Source organism: Pseudorca crassidens, chromosome 14, assembly GCF_039906515.1.
Source record: "Pseudorca crassidens isolate mPseCra1 chromosome 14, mPseCra1.hap1, whole genome shotgun sequence".
Classification (NCBI taxonomy): Eukaryota; Metazoa; Chordata; class Mammalia; order Artiodactyla; family Delphinidae; genus Pseudorca; species Pseudorca crassidens.
Genome location: NC_090309.1, coordinates 73693386 through 73713698, shown reverse-complemented (window position 1 = coordinate 73713698; position 20313 = coordinate 73693386). Strand labels below are relative to the sequence as shown.

The following is a 20313-nucleotide window of genomic DNA, read 5'->3' as shown; positions in this document are numbered from 1 at the left end:
CATGTGGGATCCTCCCAGACCGGGGCACGAACCCGTGTCCCCTGCATCGGCAGGCAGACTCTCAACCACTGCGCCACCAGGGAAGCCCAAGATAGGTAGCTTTTTTTTCCTCCCCTGCTGGGGGACGGCAGGAGGGCAAAAAAAAAAAATCGGATACTTATCTTTATTTTTTTAAATAAATTTTTGTTTATTTATTTATTTTTGACTGCGTTGGTTCTTCGTTGCTGCGCAGGGCCTTTCTCTAGTTGCGGTGAGTGGGGGCTACTCTTCGTTGCGGTGCACGGGCTTCTCATTGCGGTGGCTTCTCGTTGCAGAGCACGGGCTCTAGGCGTGTGGGCTTCAGTAGTTGTGGTACGAGGACTCAGTAGTGGGCTTAGTTGCTCTGCGGCATGTGGGACCTTCCTGGACCAGGGCTCGAACCTGTGTCCCCTGCCTTGGCAGGCGGATCATAACCACTGCGCCACCAGGGAAACCCCTGATAACTTTAAAAAAAAAAAAAAAAGGATACAGCATCTTATGAGCCAATCAATAGAAGCTAAAAATACATTGATTAAACCTAGAAGCCATTTGTTACAAAAACCCCGAGCAAAAGAAGAATAAAAGGAATTGTGTATTATTTACCAAAAACCCGCAGCAAGTACTATCCTAAATGGAAAAACACTAAAACCATTGCAGTTAAAATCAGGAAGTAGATAGGGATGCCCACTATTGACATTATTATTTAACATTACTTGGGAAGTTTTAGTAAATGCACTAATACATACACAAACAAAAGGAAGTAACATATAAACATTGGAAAGTGATAGGACTATCTCTTTTTGCCGTTGATATGAGCGTAGACCTAGAAAACCTAAGGGATGCCAGTAAACAAAACAAAACTAACATTAATGAGATAATTTGTTAGGATGCCTGGATGCAAGATGGGTACACCAAAATCAGTAGCTTTATTCTCCAGCTAAGCACTTAGGGGAAAAAATGGGAGAAATATCCCTTTTACAATAGCACAAGCTGTAAAAGGCTTAGGAATAAGTTTAACTTATTTAAGGAACTTAACTTTAAGAAAGGCATAGGAATTATATATAGAAGACTATAAAACTGTATTGGAGAACAGAAAACAAGATCTGAACAAGTGGAAAAAATCATGCTATGGGGTAAGAAGACAGTACATAAAATTGTCAAATCTACCAGATTAATATATACATTTATTGTTAATTTAGTTATAATGCCAACAGGGTCTTTTTATTTTTAAAAATTATTTATTTATTTATATTTTTGGCTGCCTTGGGTCTTTGTTACTGCACGCGGGCTTTTCTCTAGTTGCAGCAATCAGGGGCTACTCTTTGTTGCAGTGCACGGGCTTCTTATTGCGGTGGCTTCTCTTGTTGCAGAGCACGGGCTCTAGGCGCCCGGGCTTCAGTAGTTGTGGCTCACGGGCTCAGTATCTGTGGCTCACGGGCTCTAGAGTGCAGGCTCAGTAGTTGTGGCTCACGGGCTTAGTTGCTCCGTGGCATGCGGAGTCTTCCCTGAGCAGGGCTTGAACCCGTGTCTCTTGCATTGGCAGGCAGATTCTTTTTTTTTTTTTTGCGGTATGTGGGCCTCTCACTGTTGTGGCCTCTCCCGTTGTGGAGCACAGGCTCAGGACGCGCAGGCTCAGTGGCCATGCTCACGGGCCCAGCCGCTCTGCGGCATGTGGGATCTTCCAGGACCGGGGCACGAACCCGTGTCCCCTGCATCAGCATGCGGACTCTCAACCACTGCGCCACCAGGGAAGCCCGGCAGGCATATTCTTAACCACTGCGCCACCAGGGAAGCCCAGGTCTTTTTATACATTTATTTATTTTTGGCTACATTGGGTCTTCGTTGCTGCGCATGGGCTTTCTCTAGTTGCGGTGAGCGGGGGCTACTCTTTGTTGCGGTGCATGGGCTTCTCATTGCGGTGGCTTCTCGTTGTGGAGCACAGGCTCTAGAGCGCAGGCTCAGTAGTTGTGGCACACGGGCTTAGTTGCTCCGTGGCATGTGGGATCTTCCCAGACCAGGGCTCGAACCCGTGTCCCCTGCATTGGCAGGCAGATTCTAACCACTGGGCCACCAGGGAATTCCCCCCGGGTCTTTTTAAATTGTATAAAATCTTAGAGTATGTGGAAGAGTAAATTCCCCCAAATGGCCAAGAAAAATATGAAAAACAATAGTAAGGAAGACATATTACCAGATGTCAGAAAATATTGTAATGATGATAAAATGACAATATAGTACTTACTTCTGAGGCATTCCATAGAAATAAAAAACACAAATATGTAAGGACAGACAGAGAGAAATGTTTACTGCAGCATTGATCACAGTGCCAAAAATCTAGAAACAAAATAGATCCCAACACTAGGGGAATGGCTGAATAAATGACGAATACTGTGCATCCATTTGAAAAATGACCAAGAGTTATAGCAGTTGTCACAGAGTGATTTACATGAAACGTTTGTTTAATGAGAGAAACATTGTGTTAAAATAATGACAAAACATCCCCATACACATATACATGACTACACACACACACACACACACACACACACACACACACACACATATGAGTTACATGAGCATGGAAAAAGATATGGAATCTTTTTATATATATCATTATCTTTATATGTAAGTTGTTTGGGGTTATCTGAAAGAGGGTGATGTCATGGGAGTTAAGGAACAATAAAAAAGGAAAAGAGAAAAAAGTGTATAACTTTTAAGCACTTTATATGTAGAGCTATGTAAAAGAAATTAAATAAGCCTTTAAAATTAAGAAAAAAAATTGAGGAACGTTGAATGGTCCCACTGAACCATATTTCCCTGTAATCACAGCCTATGGGTAGTCCCCTCGCACACTGATTTGGGTTTGACCGTGTGACTTGCTTTGGCCAATGGAACAATGAAAAGTGCTTATAGGGAATTCCCCAGCGGTTGGGGAACTAAGATACTGCAAGCCACGCAGTGCGACCAAAAAAAAAAGGTGGGGAGGCGCTTATATGTTGAACTTGCCCGCTCTTGCTACTGAACTTTTTCACTGTTATGTGAAGAAGCTTCTTGAGCTACTCTACCAGCGCATGAGACTTCATGGAGCAGAGACAAGCTGTCTGAACTGAGCTCTCCCGGACCAAATAGCCCCAGATGATTTGTAAGTTGACTGAACCTACATGAATGACCTACCGTTGAGATCAGCAGAGGAACTTCCTGACTAATCGCAGACCAAATTATTGACCTACAAAATTGGTTGCAAGTAAAATGATTATTGTTTTAAGCCACTAATATTTGGGGGTTGTTTGTTATGCAGCAATAGATAATGGATACAAAAAGGCTCCTCAAGAAGAGTGAGGCCTCCTCTCCTCTATTCTATCATAATACATCTCTTAATAACACTTGTAGCACTCTATTGTCGGACTTTCTTCCCGACCAGACTGGGGATCTCTAGAGTATCCTAGTCATCTCAGTATCCCCTGTGCCTATCACCTAAGCATTCAATTGAGATTTGTTGACTGAATGAATGATTTCAGATTTATTTGGGATATCGAAGAGTTTGAGCCATTGAAAGAGGCCAGGGAGGGAAGCGCCAGCATTTTAAGATGAGAAAATCCATGGGAGAAGTGGGGACAACTGCATCTCTGCTGTAATTACCCCCTCTTTTCTGTAGGCCAGGGAGGCGAAAAAACAGCCCCTTTTCCACCCAGCCCTTTTACTTTGACCCAAGAATGATTTACTTTAGGATACCAAAAATGATTCTCAAATCTCAAGGAGTTTGTGATGTTTAATCTGCTGAGGATGGAGTCTGGCCTCTGCAGGTCTGAGCACTATGTGGGTAAGGAACTGTTCTCAGGGTAGACCTGCTCAGAGAACTAGGCCATTAGCATGGGCTAGAATATGTACAATATTTCCAATCTGTTTCTCCCCCTCCCTCCCTTCCTCCTTCCCCCTTCCTCCCTCCCTCCCTTCCTTTCCTTTCTTACTTTAAATATTCATCCATTTTATTCACAGATAATAATTGAATGCCCACTGTTGAATAAACACTGTGCAAGGTGATGGGATAAAATGATGAGGTATGGGAGGTTGGGCAATATAAGTAGAGAACACTTTTTAATAACTTAAAGAAACCTTTTTTTAAAACTTTGAAATAGAAATATTTAAACATATATAATGCAGAAGAATGAAGTTGGACCCTTACCTTACAGTATACACAAAAAATTAACTCAAAATGGATCAAAGACCAAATGTAAGAGCTAGAATTATAAAACTCTTAGAAGGAAACATAAAGGAAAAGCTCATGACTTTCAATTTGGCAATGATTTCTTGGATATGAAACAAAGGCACAGGCAACAAAAGAAAAAATAGGTAAACAGGACTACATCAATATTAAAACTTTGTGCATTAAAGAACACATCTACAGAATTAAAAGGCAACCCATGGAATGGCAGAAAATATCTGCAAATGATACATCTGATAAGGGGTTAACACCCAAAACATATATAGAACTCCTACATCTCAACAGCAAAAAAACCCCAAGACAACCCAATTGAAAAATGGGCAAAGTACTTGAATAGACATTTCTCCAAAGAAGATAGATATACAAATGGCCAATAAGTACATGGGAAGATGGTCAACATCACTAATCATTAGAGAAATGCAAATCAAAACTGCAACGAGATACCACTTCACACTCATTAGGATGGCAATTATCAAAACGCAGAAAATAACAAGTGTTGGCAAGGATGTGGGGAACTCCTGTGCACTGCTGGTGGGAATATAAAATGGTGCAGCTATTATGGAAGACAGTATCACAGTTCCTCAAAATATTTAAAATAGAATTACCCTATGATCCAGCAATTCCTCCTCTGGGTATATACCCCAAATAATTGAAAGTAGGGACTCAAATAGCTATTTGTATACCAATGTTTGTAGCAGCATTATTCAGAATAGCCAAAAAGTGGAAACAATCCAAATGTCCATCAATGATGAATGAATAAACAAAATGTGGTACATACGTTCAATGGAATATTATTCAGTATTAAAAAGGAAGAACATTTTGACACATAGTACAAGATGGTTAAACCTTTTTTTTAAGTCTCAGGTTTTTAAAAAAATTTTTATTTATTTATTTAGGCTGCACCGGGTCTTAGTTGCAGCACATGGGGTCTTTAGTTGCAGCATGTGGACTCTTAGTAGTGGCATGCAGACTCTTAATTGCGGCACACATGCAGGATCTAGTTCTCCAACCAGGGATTGAGCCTGGGCCCCTGCATTGGGAGTGTGGAGGCTTACCCACTGGATCACCAGGGAAGTCCCAACATGGTTCCACTTTGAAGACATTATGCTAAATGAAATAACTGGTCACAAAAGGACACTTATATGTCCACTTATATGAAGTACCTAGAGTTGTCAAATTCATAGAGACAAAAAGTAGAATGGTGGTTGCCAGGGGCTAGAGGAAGAGGGAAATGGGGAGTTAGTGTTCAATGGGTATAGTGTTTCAGTTTTGCAAGATGAAAAGAGTTCTGGTAATGGACGCAGGTGATGTTTGCTCAAAAATGTGAATGTACTTAATGCCACTGAACTGTACACTAAAAATGGTTAAGATGGTAAATTTTATGTATTATTTACCACAATTAAGAATAAATAAATAGGAAAGTGGAAAAAGCATATAAAAGTATAGAGAATAATATAATGAACCTCTGTATGCCCGTCATTCAACTTCATCAGTTAACCCCTGGGCAGTCTTATTGTGTCACATCAGGAGAGACATAATGTCTGGTTGAGTCTCATTTCGTGTTGTAAGACATCCTGCATTCAGGTATTGCCAGGTGGCTCACTTCATTATGAAGTTCCCCCCATTAGGTTTTTCACCTGATCGCTCAGTAGCCATTGATGATCATTCTGTAGATCAGTTTTCTCCAGCTTTATTGTGCATAGGTATCACCTGGGGATGTTGTTAAACTATGTATTCTGATTCAGTAGGTCTGAATTGGGGCATGAAACTCTGCATTTCTAACATGCTTTCAGGTGAAGCCAGTGCTGATAGTCCATGGATCACACTTGGAGTAGCAAGGGCCTAGATTATTTCATTAGGGCTTTCCTTTCTTTCAGTAACTAATATTTGGTTACTGTGAGCCATAGCTTGTACCAAAAAAAAAAAAAAAAAAGATAAACGGTATTTACCAAGCTTCAGAATAATGATTTGATTTCCTGGCATCTTCCAAGGATGACTTATGATTTTTATTTAAAAAGTAACATTATAAACCGTGGACTTCAGCATAGCTGAGGAGTTTCAACCCATTACAGTTATCATTCTTTTTGAGGCTCAACTTGTCTCATTTTTGGCCAGTGGGGCCTTGCTTTTTGGTATGGCAAGATGTTTCAGGCTCATCTTGTACATTTCCTGCTCAAATCTGGATTCAGTCATTTCTCAAAGGAGCCTCGTTCCTATTATTGGAAAGTGACATTTAGAGACCACAATCTGTACACAAGGGATGCCTGTTTCTAGTCCTTCTTAGTGGACAGAGCTAGGAAATAGCTATTTTTTTTAAAAGAAACATGAAGAGTTTCAACTGATATTTCCAAGTCAGATTTAGGATTATAGGGTTTTAATGTAACTCCTTTGAGTTTATATATATTTTTCCTGAAAATCATGGCTTCTGATGATCTTACTATACTTGTTTATTTGATTTAATCTATGCTATATTCATATAATTGTTTCAGAATACAATTATTATTAATAGTAACATGATCACTGAAAACAGTTTTAAAGTTCATTGCTGTTCTTTTTTTTTTTCTGTATTTATTTTCATTTTGGATGATCTGTCCATTGGTGTAAGTGAGGTGTTAAAGTCCTCCACTATTATTGTGTTACTGTCGATTTCCTCTTTTATAGCTGTTAGCAGTTGCCTTATGTATTGAGGTGCTCCTATTTTGGGTGCATATATATTTATAATTGTTATATCTTCTTCTTGGATTGATCCCTTGATCACTATGTAGTGTCCTTCCTTGTCTCTTGTAACATTCTTTATTTTAAAGTCTATTTTATCTGATATGAGGATTGCTACTCCAGCTTTCTTTTGATTTCCATTTGCATGGAATATCTTTTTCCATCCAGTCACTTTCAGTCTGTATGTGTCCCTAGATCTGAAGTGGGTCTCTTGTAGACAGCATATATATGGGTCTTGTTTTTGTATCCATTCAGCAAGCCTGTGTCTTTTGGTTGGAACATTTAATCCATTCACGTTTAAGGTAATTATCAATATGTATGTTCCTATGACCATTTTCTTAATTGTTTTGGGTTTGTTTTTGTAGGTCCTTTTCTTCTCTTGTGTTTCCCATTTAGAGAAGTGCCTTTAGCATTTGTAGTAGAGCTGGTTTGGTGGTGCTGAATTCTCTTAGCTTTTGCTTGTCTGTAAAGCTTTTGATTTCTCCATCGAATCTGAATGAGATCCTTGCCAGGTAGAGTAATCTTGGCTGTAGTTTCTTCCCTTTCATCACTTTAAGTATATCATGCCACTCCCTTCTGGCTTGTAGAGTTTCTGCTGAGAAATCAGCTGTTAACCTTATGGGAGTTCCCTTGTATGTTGTCATTTTTCCCTTGCTGCTTGCAATAATTTTTCTTTGTCTTTAATTTTTGCCAATTTGATTACTATGTGTCTCAGTGTGTTTCTCCTTGGGTTTATCCTGTATGGGACTCTGTGCTTCCTGGACTTGGGTGGCTACTTCCTTTCCCATGTTAGGGAAGTTTTCGACTATAGTCCCTTCAAATGTTTTCTCTGGTCCTTTCTCTCTCTCTTCTCCTTCTGGGACCCCTATAATGCGAATGTTGTTGCGTTTAATGTTGTCCCAGAGGTCTCTTAGGCTGTCTTCATTTCTTTTCATTCTTTTTTTTTTTAATTCTGTTCCGCAGCAGTGAATTCCACCATTCTGTCTTCCAGGTCACTTATCCGTTCTTCTGCCTCAGTTATTCTGGTATTGATTCCTTCTAGTGTATTTTTCATTTCAGTTATTGTATTGTTCATCTCTGTTTGTTCTTTAATTCTTCTAGGTCTTTGTTAAACATTTCTTGCATCCATTCTTTTTCCGAGGTCCTGGATCATCTTCACTATCATTATTCTGAACTCTTTTTCTGGAAGGTTGCCTATCTCCACTTCATTTAGTTGTTTTTCTGGGATTTTATCTTGTTCCTTCATCTGGTACATAGCCTTCTGCCTTTTCATCTTGTCCATCTTTCTGTGAATGTGGTTTTTGTTCCACAGGCTGCAGGATTGTAGTTCTTCTTGCTTCTGCTGTCTGCCCTCTGGTGGATGAGGCTATCTAAGAGGCTTGTCATTGCTGTTCTTTTTGTTCCTGGGATATATCCCCAAATAAGGACATACCACTCAAATTATTGTGTTTTTAATTTAGCGTCACTTGAAATTATTCCTTTCTGTGTGGCTAACCTATCAACTGGAAACACAATTAAGGTTATTTCTTTAATTTTGAATTTTAGAGATTCTTTTTTTTTTTTTACATTTTTAAGTTTTTCTTGAAATTATGTAAAACATTTACATGGTATCCAAATTAAATCTTCAAAACAGGGTACATTCAGAGAAATCTAGCTTCTATACCTGTCCCTTCCACCCTGTTTCCTCCTACTCCCTAAGGTAAACATTGGTTTACCTTAGTTTTTGTTTTATTCTTTTTTTCTTTTTTAATATTTATTTATTTATTTGGCTGCACTGGGTCCTAGTTTTGGCATTTGGGGTCCTAGCTGTGGCACGTGGGATCCTCGTTGTGGTGTGTGGACTCTTAGTTGTGGCATGTGGCATCCAGCTCCCTGACCAGGGATTGAACCCAGGCCCCCTTCACTGGGAGCGTGGAGCCCTAGCCACTGGACCACCAGGGAAGTCCCTTGTTTTATTATTCTATTTTTAAACAATAAGCAAATATGTATAGATATGTTCACATATTTTCCTTTTCTAAGATAAAAATGTAGCATACCAAATATATTGTTCTGTATTTTGCTTTTTTCTGCTGAACAACATATTTTGGAGATTACTCTATAGCAGTTTATGTTCCTTTTTATAGCTACATCCATTGTGTGAATATACAAAAGTTTATTCAACAAGTCCCCTCCTGATGGATATTTGGATGGTGGTAGAGAGATCTGAGATAGAGGAGATATGTTTGAAGGCCCTGTGGCTGGAGGAGGAGCAGGGTGGGAGATGAGGCTGCAGAGATAGGCATGGGTCAGTCTATGCAGACTTGTTGGCCCTGTAAGCTTTTTATTATTACTCTAGAAGGAATGGAAGACTACTGAAGTGTATTAAGCAGGGCTGTGACATGATTAAATCTGCATTTGAAGAGCTCACTTTTATTGCAGCATAGTGTGTGGGTTAGAAAAGATGAGTGAGTGTAGAGAAATCTTTTAGAAAGTATTGCAGTAGCCCAGGTGAAAGGTGATGGTGGCTTGGACTAGGGGAGATGGCAGCACAACAGAGAGAAAGGGAAGAGTGAACGTATTTAGAAAATAAAATTGACTACTTAGTGATCTTTCGGATATGGAGTTATATATATGGATATATATATATATATAGTTATAAAAAAAAAAAAAAACCCCGAGATTTCTGGATTCTGCACTGGATGGATGGAAGCACTATTCTCAGAGATAGGAAGCCCTGGGAGAGGAGCAGATATTGGGTGATGATTATGTGTTAAATTTTGAACGTATTAAAGTAGAAGTTAGGGAATTTCCTGGCGGTCCAGTGGTTGGGACCCAGCGCTTTCACTGCTGAGGCCCAGGTTCCATCCCTGGTTGGAGAACTAAGATCCCACAAGCTGGGCAGCACGGCCAAAATAAAAGAAGTACCTTTGAGACATTTGAGTGGAAAAAGTCAAGAAGTTGGTTTGATATGTGTGTCTTCAGCTCTGTTTCGGAGTTAATCAGGCTGAGAACCTTAGTTCTGTCTCACATTGGTCATAAAAACTGTCCATAGTTGTCCCCATGGGAGACAGGTCCCGGCACTGGGATTAGAGGTCAGGGTGTGTCGCGGCATCAGTGAGGGGCTCAGAGTTGAGGGTGAGGGCAGTTTGAGGCCTGAGTTGGGGTCAGCAGTCAGCATCAGATGACAGGGTGGAAGGACCGCAGCTTTCCCTTCTGGCTGCTGCCCTAAAGGGTAGATAACCTACCTTTGGAAGAAGGGGTGACCATCTTTTGTCCAGTCCTGTGCTAGCCCTGCAGTGGGCAGAGAGGAGGCAGTACAGACTGTGGATGGAGGATGAAGAAGGCTGGGGGACAGGTCACAAGTTATGGATGTGGCTGTGCTCACTGGAGGCTCACAACACCCTAAAAAGGCAGACAGGTTATGAGGTCCAGATGGAGAAACTGAGATTCAGAGCTAAATGCCTTCTAGGACCTCAGAGCTAGTCAATGCAGAGCAGCCGCTTGAACTCAGGACTCCTGAGTTAGGCTGTCTCAGCAACACTCTCACCTAAAGGCTTCCATTGAAAGAGGAGGAAAAAGGGCAACAAATAGAGAGAAGGAAGGACACTGTAGAAATAGCTGGGCCTCACAGGAGAGAGAAGGAGGTATTGCTACGAAGTTGTAGGGGAGTTTATGAGGTTTCCCTTGGTGCTACACAGACTTTCTCCATCTCTGAGTGCACTATCCTCCCAAAGGGTCAGCACAGAGCTCTGCTGCAAACCCCAGAAAGGTTTTTTTTTTTTTGCGGTACGCGGGGGGCCTCTCACTGTTGTGGCCTCTCCTGTTGCGGAGCACAGGCTCCGGACGCGCAGGCTCAGCGGCCATGGCTCACGGGCCTAGCCGCTCCGCGGCATGTGGGATCCTCCTGGACCAGGGCACGAACCCGTTTCCCCTGCATCGACAGGCGGACTCTCAACCACTGCGCCACCAGGGAAGCCCATGATTTTCTTTTTTTTTAAATGTATTTTATATGTATATATTTATTTATTTATTTTATTTTTGGCTGCGTTGGGTCTTCATTGCTGCGTGTGGGCTTTCTCTTGTTGTGGCACACGGGGTCAGTAGTTGTGGCTCTCAGGCTCAGTAGTTGTGATTTGCGGGCTCTAGAGCGCAGGCTCAGTAGTTGTGGCGCATGGGCTTTGTTGCTCCGTGGCATGTGGGATCTTCCCTGACCAGGGATTGAACCCGTGTCCCCTGCATTGGCAGGTGGATTCTTAACCCCTGCACCACCAGGGAAGTCCCAATGTTGATTTTCTTAAAACAAAACATCCCCTGCTCCAACCCCTTTTTTTCAAAATATAAATTTTGGGATTGGGTGGTAATTTTCAGATGAACTGGTTGCAGTGGCAGTATTCCACAGTCCTCTACATCTCTGGCCTCTAAAGGGACTCCCCAAAGGTTCATGTTTTAGCAGAACAAGAAAGATATTCTGGGTAGGAATGAGGTGGAAGCATGTGTCCCAGAAACCCAACTGATGTGAGGGTACAGCTGCCGCTGCTTATCCTGAAAGGTAAATGGGGGTGGGGCTATAATCCCTCCCAGATGTCCTTTGAAGGGTTCTGCGCAGTTCTGCTGAGTCACCTTAACACAGCAGTTTCTGTGGTAACCAAGCCCAAGCTAGGGCAGCCCAGCAGCTCAGTGGTGACTCATGGTTCTGGAACAGCTAAGGGCTGACCTTTCCCTAGAGAAGCTGGGGCAGTTCAGCTCTGGGTACTGTGCCAGCTTCTCTCCCTGCATGACTCTCTGGGCTCTTCCTCCCCTCTCTCCATGGGTACTCCATCCTTAGGGTGGCAGAGCGAATCCCAGGAGCAGGGATTCAGGAAGGCTCTAGGAGAGGAAAAGGCTTGGAGTCCGCTTGGTGGAGTTGCCTGTTTGGTTACCTGCCCCTGCCATCTTCCTGGGCCTATGGGCCTAGGGCATCCATATCGCTCAGGGCTCAAGACATTTCTTACTCCAGGCAGTGGTTTTCACACTTTTTTATTTGCAAATAGACAAAAAGCCTTTTCAAAAACTATGTGTCCCCTCTCACATTTTTAAGTTGAGATCTAAAATATTTCATCTTAAATTTAAGTAGTGCAAAAGATATGATTTCTGGTCATAAATATTGAATTTAAAACTCTTATATCAGGCTTTTAAATGTGTCAAGTGGAATTAAGATTTCAGAGCAATTTGATACTATAATCATCCACTAAAAAGTACCCAAACAAGTTCTTCTTTAAACAGTTAGAAGTTTTAAAATTTTATTTTTCTTCCAACATTTACATTTTCATTCTACATAAGAATTACATCTGCTATATTTTATGCTTTATTGATCATTCTTATCTGCAACAAAATATATGTAATCCGACATATATTTTATTTACTGTGACCATAGGGCTATAAGTGTTAAATTTCTTCTGGATTTAATTATCATTACAGTATTATTAGTGCACAGCTGATCAAAACAACATTATTTTAAATTATTTTTATGTTATTTAAAGTATTATTTCAGGGGAATTTCCTGGCAGTCCAGTGGTTAGGACTCTGTGCTCTCACTGCCAAGGGCCTGGGTTCAATCCCTGGTTGGGGAACTAAAATCCCATAAGCCACATGGTGCGGCCAAAAATAAAAGTATTATTTTAAATATTAGTAATTATTGAACATAAAAAGTAAAATTTTATTGGACCGTTGGTGAAGCTGAATTTTTCTAAATAATTATTATATCTGTGGATGAATATTAATTATTGCTAGAATGAGACTGGGCTCAACGTTAATTTCTTCCTGTTTTTCATTTTTATGGACAAGCTCTGAGAAACCTAATTTGCATAAATTAGATGGGAAAGAAATTTCATTATAGGAATGTCAGCCAATTATTTGAATACCTCTGAGTTATATGATAAAAACCATATAATGATCTATCATCAAAAACTATTTTCAGTGATCTATTAGCTGGCAAATTAATTAGGTATTCCTTCAATTTTATTGAAAGCAAAGATTTGGAAACCACTCAACCTGTAAAGTATTAGTTACCCAGTCATAAGTGTCATTCCGGTTCTCAGCTTCTGGGATTATGCCAACAAATCTTTGCAAAGATTTATCAAATGATTATTAATTATTTCTGCTACTTTTTCACTTAGAGGCACTTTGTTTATTTTTATTTATTTATTTTATAAATTTATTTTATTTATTTATTTTTGGCTGCATTGTGTCTTCTCTGCTGTGTGCAGGCTTTCTGTAGTTGCAGCGAGCGGGTCCACTCTTTGTTGCCGTGGGTGGGCTTCTCATTGTGTTGGCTTCTCTTGTTGTGGAGCACGGACTCTAGGCGCGCAGGCTTCAGTAGTTGTGGTCCCTGGGATTTGTTGCTCTGCGGCATGTGGGATCTTCCCAGACCAGGGCTCGAACCCGTGTCCCCTGCATTGGCAGGCGGATTCTTAACCACTGCACCACCAGGGAAGCCCCGAGGCACCTTGTTTAAATTGATATACTCAGGAAGATATGGAAAGTAGAAGTGTTAATTCCAATACACTTTTGCTAAGACAATTTTTGGGCCAAATCCTTTTACCTTATCATGTGCTTTAAAAATATTTTTATTAGGGGAGGGGAGGGGTAAATTGGGAGATTGTGATTGACATATACACACTACTATATATAAAATAGATAACTAATAAGAACCTATTGTATAGCACAGGGAACTCTACTTAGTACTCTGTAATGACCTATATGGGAATAGAATCTAAAAAAGAGTGGATAACTGTAAATGTATAACTGATTCACTTTGCTGTACAGCAGAAACTAACACAACATTGTAAATCACTATACTCCAGTAAAAATTAATTAAAAAACTAAATACATTTTTATTAATATTTTGGAGTTGTAGACTTAACCCATTTATGAAAAACAGCTGTGACATTCTTATTGGCAAAGCCAGCCATCATTGTTTTAAACTAATCAGCCAAGTCAAATTACTTTCTATCAGAAAAATTTCTCATTTTTCAAGTAATCTTTTTTTGTTTTTTTGGCCACAAGGTGTGTGGGATCTTATCTCCTCAACCAGGGATCGAACCTGCACCCCCCCGCATTAGAAGGCGAAGTCTTAACCACTGGACCACCAGGGAAGTCCCTCAAGTAATCATATTAATTCATGTCCTTATGATAACTGTCTTGCTTCTGAATTTTAAGAAACATAAAGACAAGGAGTCTTTCTCTCCTAGATGAATTATGATACAAAGATTTTCACTGTTTCTCAGTGATGCTCTTTTTGCAATATTCTCTTGGGACTCTTCTTCACATATGATGTATTTTTGACACTGGAGGACAGAAGAGGTCATTAAATTTAAAAACATTGAGAATTTTCCTTTCCTTTGGCACCCTGCAGTTTTTACCCTCCAAGCCAAGCATCACAGTAAGATTGGGACTGGATGAGAGTAGGCCTTTCTTTTGTATACTGGGAGAAAGGCGGTTGGAGATGGGAGATGCAGGAGAAGAACTGGCATTACTGCTCAATCACAACAGATAAATTTTAGGAAAGTACATATGGAAGTTAAAGATCTGGGAAAAATGAACCCCTTAAGTCCATTCATGCCTGTATGTGCCATTTAAAGTCTTTGTGAACTACCAGGATACATTTCCCTGATTTGGAGACCGCTGTTTCAGAAGATCACCTGCTCCCTGGGCACTTCCACAGGTACTGTGTAGCTACCATCAAAGGGTCCCTTTTGTGGGTCTCCCTGAGTAGCTAAGCCCAACTGGAACTTCGTAGTGAGAACTGTAGGAAGCAACTGGACCGCCTTACATAGGAGGGTTCCAGACAATGAGGCATTTGCCTTGATGAGGTTTATGAAAAGGGCTCCCACTAGGCACCCAACAGTGCAGTGTGTGTGCGTCTGGGAAATGCTGGTAAGTAGCCAAGAGGCTTCATGATGGCCTTCAGTACTTTAGAGATCACTGTGATCCAGGATCAGACCTTCTGCCTTGTAGGCTCAAAACCCCAGCTTGTCAGCATGTGGAGAGTAGGTGTACAGTCCACATAACTAAGTTATAACATTCAGATGTCAATGTGCTAATTTAAAAGGAGAAATCATTGGCAAGAGGTCTGACCCCAAAATCTATAGGTAGATCTACATGGAAAGCCAAATGGTGAGCGAAGATTCTGGACAAGGTGGGATGATTGAGATGAATTGAATGTTAAATACTTAATCTGGCTAAGACAGCAAGATATATCCACCTCTATACCTGGTACAACCTTGCCATGAAGATCAGAAGTGATATAATAAAATATATTTAGCCTTTGTCCCTGGTTCCTGGCACAGAGTTCCTGAAACTCTTGGAATTTTGTGAATGATAGGAGTGCCTTTTGTTATTCATGCTAATGAGGGGCTGGATATCTTTAGAATGGGGGCTAGTCACTAGTCAATTAGATTAGAGGGTTGAAATTTTCAGCCTCAACCCCTGATCTCTGGGGAGGGGAGAGGGACTGGAGACTAAGTTCAATCAGGTGGCCACTGACTTAATTATTCATGCCCACTAATGAAACCACCATATAAAAACCCTGGAACAATGAGGTTTGGAGAGCTACCTAGTTGGTGAACACAATGATGTACTGAGAGAGTGGTGCACCAGAGCATGGAAGCTCTGAGCCCATTCCCACCTCCGGTACCATGCCCTAAGTATTTCTTACATTTGACTGCTCCTGAGTTGTATCCTTTATAATAAAACTGTAATCATAAGTATGGCACTTAAGTTCTTTGAGTCATTCTAGGAAATTATCAAACCTGAAGGGTGGGTGGTCAAGGGAACCCCCAAATTTGTAGCCAAGTCAGAAGTGTGGGTAACCTGAGGACCTGGGAGTTGTGGCTGGCTTCTGAGGTGAAGGCAGTCTTACAGGGCTGAGCCCCTTAACCTGTAGGGTCTGCACTAACCCCAGGTAGTTAGTTCAAAATGGGATTGAATTCTAGGACACCCAGTTACTGTCAGAAAGTTGCTGCTAGAAAATACCAGACAACTTGAATTGTTTGCTCAAAGATCCTCCCACCTGGAATGGCCCAACCAGCCTTTGCTCCCATGACTCCTTTTCTAGGCTTCCCTGGCTGACCAGCTTCCACTTTTTATGGTTACATCTCCCTTCTACACACATCAGCATGTTCAGATGTTCTAGTCTTATGGGTCTGAGTGCTATTCTTTGCATATCTCTGCTCTAGTCCACTCTGTTTTGATAATAGAGTGTGACTTTAGCCTGAAGCATTGATAGCCCAGCCTTCTGTTTAGCTCTGGGCCTTGGCATGCCTGGACTCCTTTGGAGTTGTATCTAGAAGCCCCCAAATGTTTCCTGGCTTGTCCTGCAAACCTCATGAGTATCTCTGTATCATACAGGAGCAACTGTCCAGTGTCACCATGATTTAGCACTGTCTGATTCAAATAGTAACCTGCCTCTCTGGTCTCTGACTCAGCCAGTTCAATTGACTGCATTTCCTCTCTTTCTCATTTACTGAGGCACTTGGTAAGATTGCCTCAGACCCAATCCCACAAGCATAGGAAACTGATGAGTTAACAGCTGAATTACAAATAACTCCCTCCCCGCCCACCTACCCCCACAAAAACCCCTGCCTCTTATTAACATGGTGTAAAACTTCTCTGTTAACAAAACAAAACAACAACAACAAAACTACAGAGAGCTGTAAAGTTGCTCATACTCTGACCCTGAAACTCCACTTCCAGACCTAAGGAAATAATCAGAGACACAGAGAATTATGTAAAAGTTGTAAACTGCAGCGTTATTTACAAAGTGAAAAAGTGGATATAACATAAATATCTAACAAAGAGGAATACCATGTGATATGCAATGATTAAAATATTTTCTAAGCAATTAAAATTTTCTAAGCAATTTTAAATGAAATACAAGATTTTATAACATTATGCTATATGAACAGGGTGGGTTGTCAACCATCTGTGTTCATGATTTAGGTTAGGTTATATTGTATATATTATGGTCGCCACTCCCCTGGCCGGCCCGACAAGACGCGCCAGTAGCACGGCACCGATTCCTCTCGGGCTCGTGGGCGCTGCTCTGAGCAGCGTCACCCTTTATACCAGAAAGCTGGTGGGTACTATGGGGAAAAAACAAAACAAGAAGAAAGTGGAGGAGGTGCTAGAAGAAGAAGAAGAAGAATATGTGGTGGAAAAAGTTCTCGACCGTCGAGTGGTAAAGGGCAAAGTGGAGTACCTCCTAAAGTGGAAGGGGTTCTCAGATGAGGACAACACTTGGGAGCCAGAAGAAAACCTGGATCGCCCCGACCTCGTTGCCGAGTTCCTGCAGTCACAGAAAACAGCACACGAGACATAAATCAGAGGGAGGCAAGCGCAAAGCTGATTCTGATTCGGAAGATAAGGGGGAGGAGAGCGAACCAAAGAAGAAGAAAGAAGAGTCAGAAAAGCCACAAGGCTTTGCCGGGGGTTTGGAATCGGAGCGGATTATTGGAGCTACAGACTCCAGTGGAGAACTCATGTTCCTGATGAAATGGAAAAACTGATGAGGCTCACCTGGTCCCTGCCAAGGAAGCCAATGTCAAGTGCCCACAGGTTGTTATATCCTCCTATGAGGAAAGGCTGACGTGGCATTCCTACCCCTCGGAGGATGATGACAAAAAAGATGACAAGAATTAACTCTCCTGAGTACCAGCCCCTGTCACATCTGACTGGGTTTCAAGTGGGGAAAGAAGGAGTTCTACTTGTCTTGACACCGTAGAGGGGGCTTGAGAAGATGTCCTTTGAAGAGCCAGTATAGTTTCTGTGCCCTACAGCAGCCCAAGTGCTTTAAAGCTGCTACATGCTGTATAGTTTGCACACCCATCCCAGTGGAGGGGAAGGAGGGTCAGTGTTTCAAGACAACCCATTCTGAACTTTGCTGAGAAAAGCAAAGGGCCTTCTATGAAGGACAAAACTTGCAGAATAGGATGTGGGAGAGCAAAAGATACTGTAGATCTTCAAAGAGCATCTCCACAACCCACAACCTTCTTCCCAATAGTGTTAACTCTGCATTTTTACAGTGTAGCATGTATGTAGTTTTTGGCTATTTCTGGTGTATTATTTGGGGTGGGAGAGATGGGGTGGGAAAGAAGGGGGATGGGTTAGAGTCATTTTTGTTAAAATTTGGGGCCTGTTGGGGGAAAATGGTGAAACAAAGGAAAGAACAACTAATGATGATTTGGTTCTGTGTCCAGAATTTTTCATCCTTTCAAAAAATGTCATTGGCAACCTAAATGAGGTCTGTGAGAGACTGTTTAAAAGCTGTGAATGCCTGAAACTTAGAAGCCAAGGTGTTCCCTGCCTGAGCTTAATGCTGTTCCCAAAAAGCATTAAGCTTTGGTAACTTCTTAACTTCCCAGTTAAGAAGTTACCAAAGCTGCCATTTGGGGGATGGAAACTGGTTGAGGAGGAAATGTCTTATTGGAGTTGTATACACAGGCAGATCATTCTGTCTTAGAGGTGCTAATTCTTGAAATTGACAAGAAGACCCTTTCTTTTCCGATTTTGAAGTTATAAATATCAGCTTCTCTATCCAAGCCACTGGCTGAAGTATTTGGGGAAGGGCAGAGGGTGGTATAGGAGATGGGAGAGTAGGCAAAGACAAGGGCCGGTGCTCTTAGGGTGGAAAACTCTTGGAGCCTCTGTTTTTTGAACTTTGAGACCATTGGTGGCAGGGTTCAGTCACTGACAGCACAAGTTCAGAGTCACTTCAAGAGTTGAATGATTTCTGAAGCCCTGGTCTCAGGAGATTAAATTTTCATACTGGGGCAGTGGTTCACTTTAAAACAAAACAAATTTTTTTAATCCTAAGAATTAACTAAAACCCAAAATGCTGTCTTGAATCATGAGATCCATCAGTTCTTGACATCATTTAGACCTGCATCTAGAACTCTGTTGTAAAATCTTTTTAGGCATGTGTTAGGTTTCTGTGAAAACTTTTGTTTAAATGTTAAACTTCATACCAACACTGTCAGTTTTTGTCTCAATAAAACTATAGATTTATAAAAAAAATGTATATATTATGTGCACTGAAAAAAGACTGGAAGAAAATAACAAAAACTACCAACAGTTGTTTTCATTTAATGTGAAATTATGAGTAACTTATTTTCTCAAGTGTTTTTATGAGTGTATATTACTTTTGCAATCAAAATTATAAAAGTTTCAAAAAGTACTGTTTATACCGCAACACTGCTTGATGTCCTTTGAGTTACCCTGAAGAAAGTAGCCTTTTCTCCTTTGGCCCCATCCATCTTCCCAGTTTCATTTATCATTCTCTCATACATACTATTTTCCAGCCACACTGAACCTCTCACCATTCTTTTCACACAACAGGAACTTGCATATGCTATTCCTTAAACCTGGAATGCTTTTCGCTCTCTTCTGTACTTACTTATTCTTCCAGATTCACTTCAAATGCATTTTCAGGCTCCTGAATGCACAGTTGATTGCTTTAGGCTTTGTGCTTTACAGTTCTTTTTTTCTATCTGTTACAGCATTTGTCACATGGTAATGTGACTCATTTATAAATTTTCTTCACTAAATTGTAATCCTATCTGCGGTGGGGTGTATGTATTATTTACTTTTGTATCAACAGTACCTAGCACACAGTAGACTACTCAACGAATGCTAAATAAGTAAATTTTAAATGTACTTTTACCTCTAATTCAGAAAAGAATCAAGCAGCTGAACAGATAAATGAATGAACGGACAGTGGTCAGCTTGACCACCCAGAACAAATCTGTAGTTCTTGGCACCCAAGCTCAGAAAAGGAATTGTATTGGAGGTAGGCTCCTTGAAAGGCTGTTATACAAAACCTGAAAGTGGGAGAATTTTATAAACATTAACGAAAGACACTTTGCCTCAGATAGCATGCTTTTGGAATTCAGAAAACTGCATGGTAATGTCAAGAAATGCCAGTGGCCTATGGTATTCCCTCCCTAGGGACACTTGGAGGCTGTACAAACAGACTGGCCTGGGGTTGCTATTAGGAGAAAGAAAGATGCACCATGGCCAGGAATGATCAGGGTAGAATCCTGAATTTTCAAAATAGGTTATATATACTCTCTACCCTCATCATTCTGATCATCACCCAGGAGGTGACCAAGAGGAGATGAACCCTTTCTGGGGAAGGCTGTATTCATTGACCCCACTAAGTTGTGTGGACTAGGAGGAAGTGAGGGAGGTGGAGTCAGAAATCTTTTTGAGTTGATTTTTGGGAAGACCTTTCCAGTGCTCAACAAAATCAGATGCCTGCAGATGGTGGGGAGTGCAGTGTGTCCCTCAGATACCTTGACAAGTGGCCTGTTGTTGGGTGGTCTTTACATTGGTTCCCCTTTTCCCCA

General features: G+C 41.1%; 1 pseudogene; it reads left to right on the top strand.

The window, feature by feature from the left end:
- Positions 1 to 16931: 16931 nt before the first annotated feature.
- LOC137205408 (chromobox protein homolog 1 pseudogene) lies at positions 16932 to 19033 on the top strand (annotated as a pseudogene).
- Positions 19034 to 20313: the final 1280 nt, after the last annotated feature.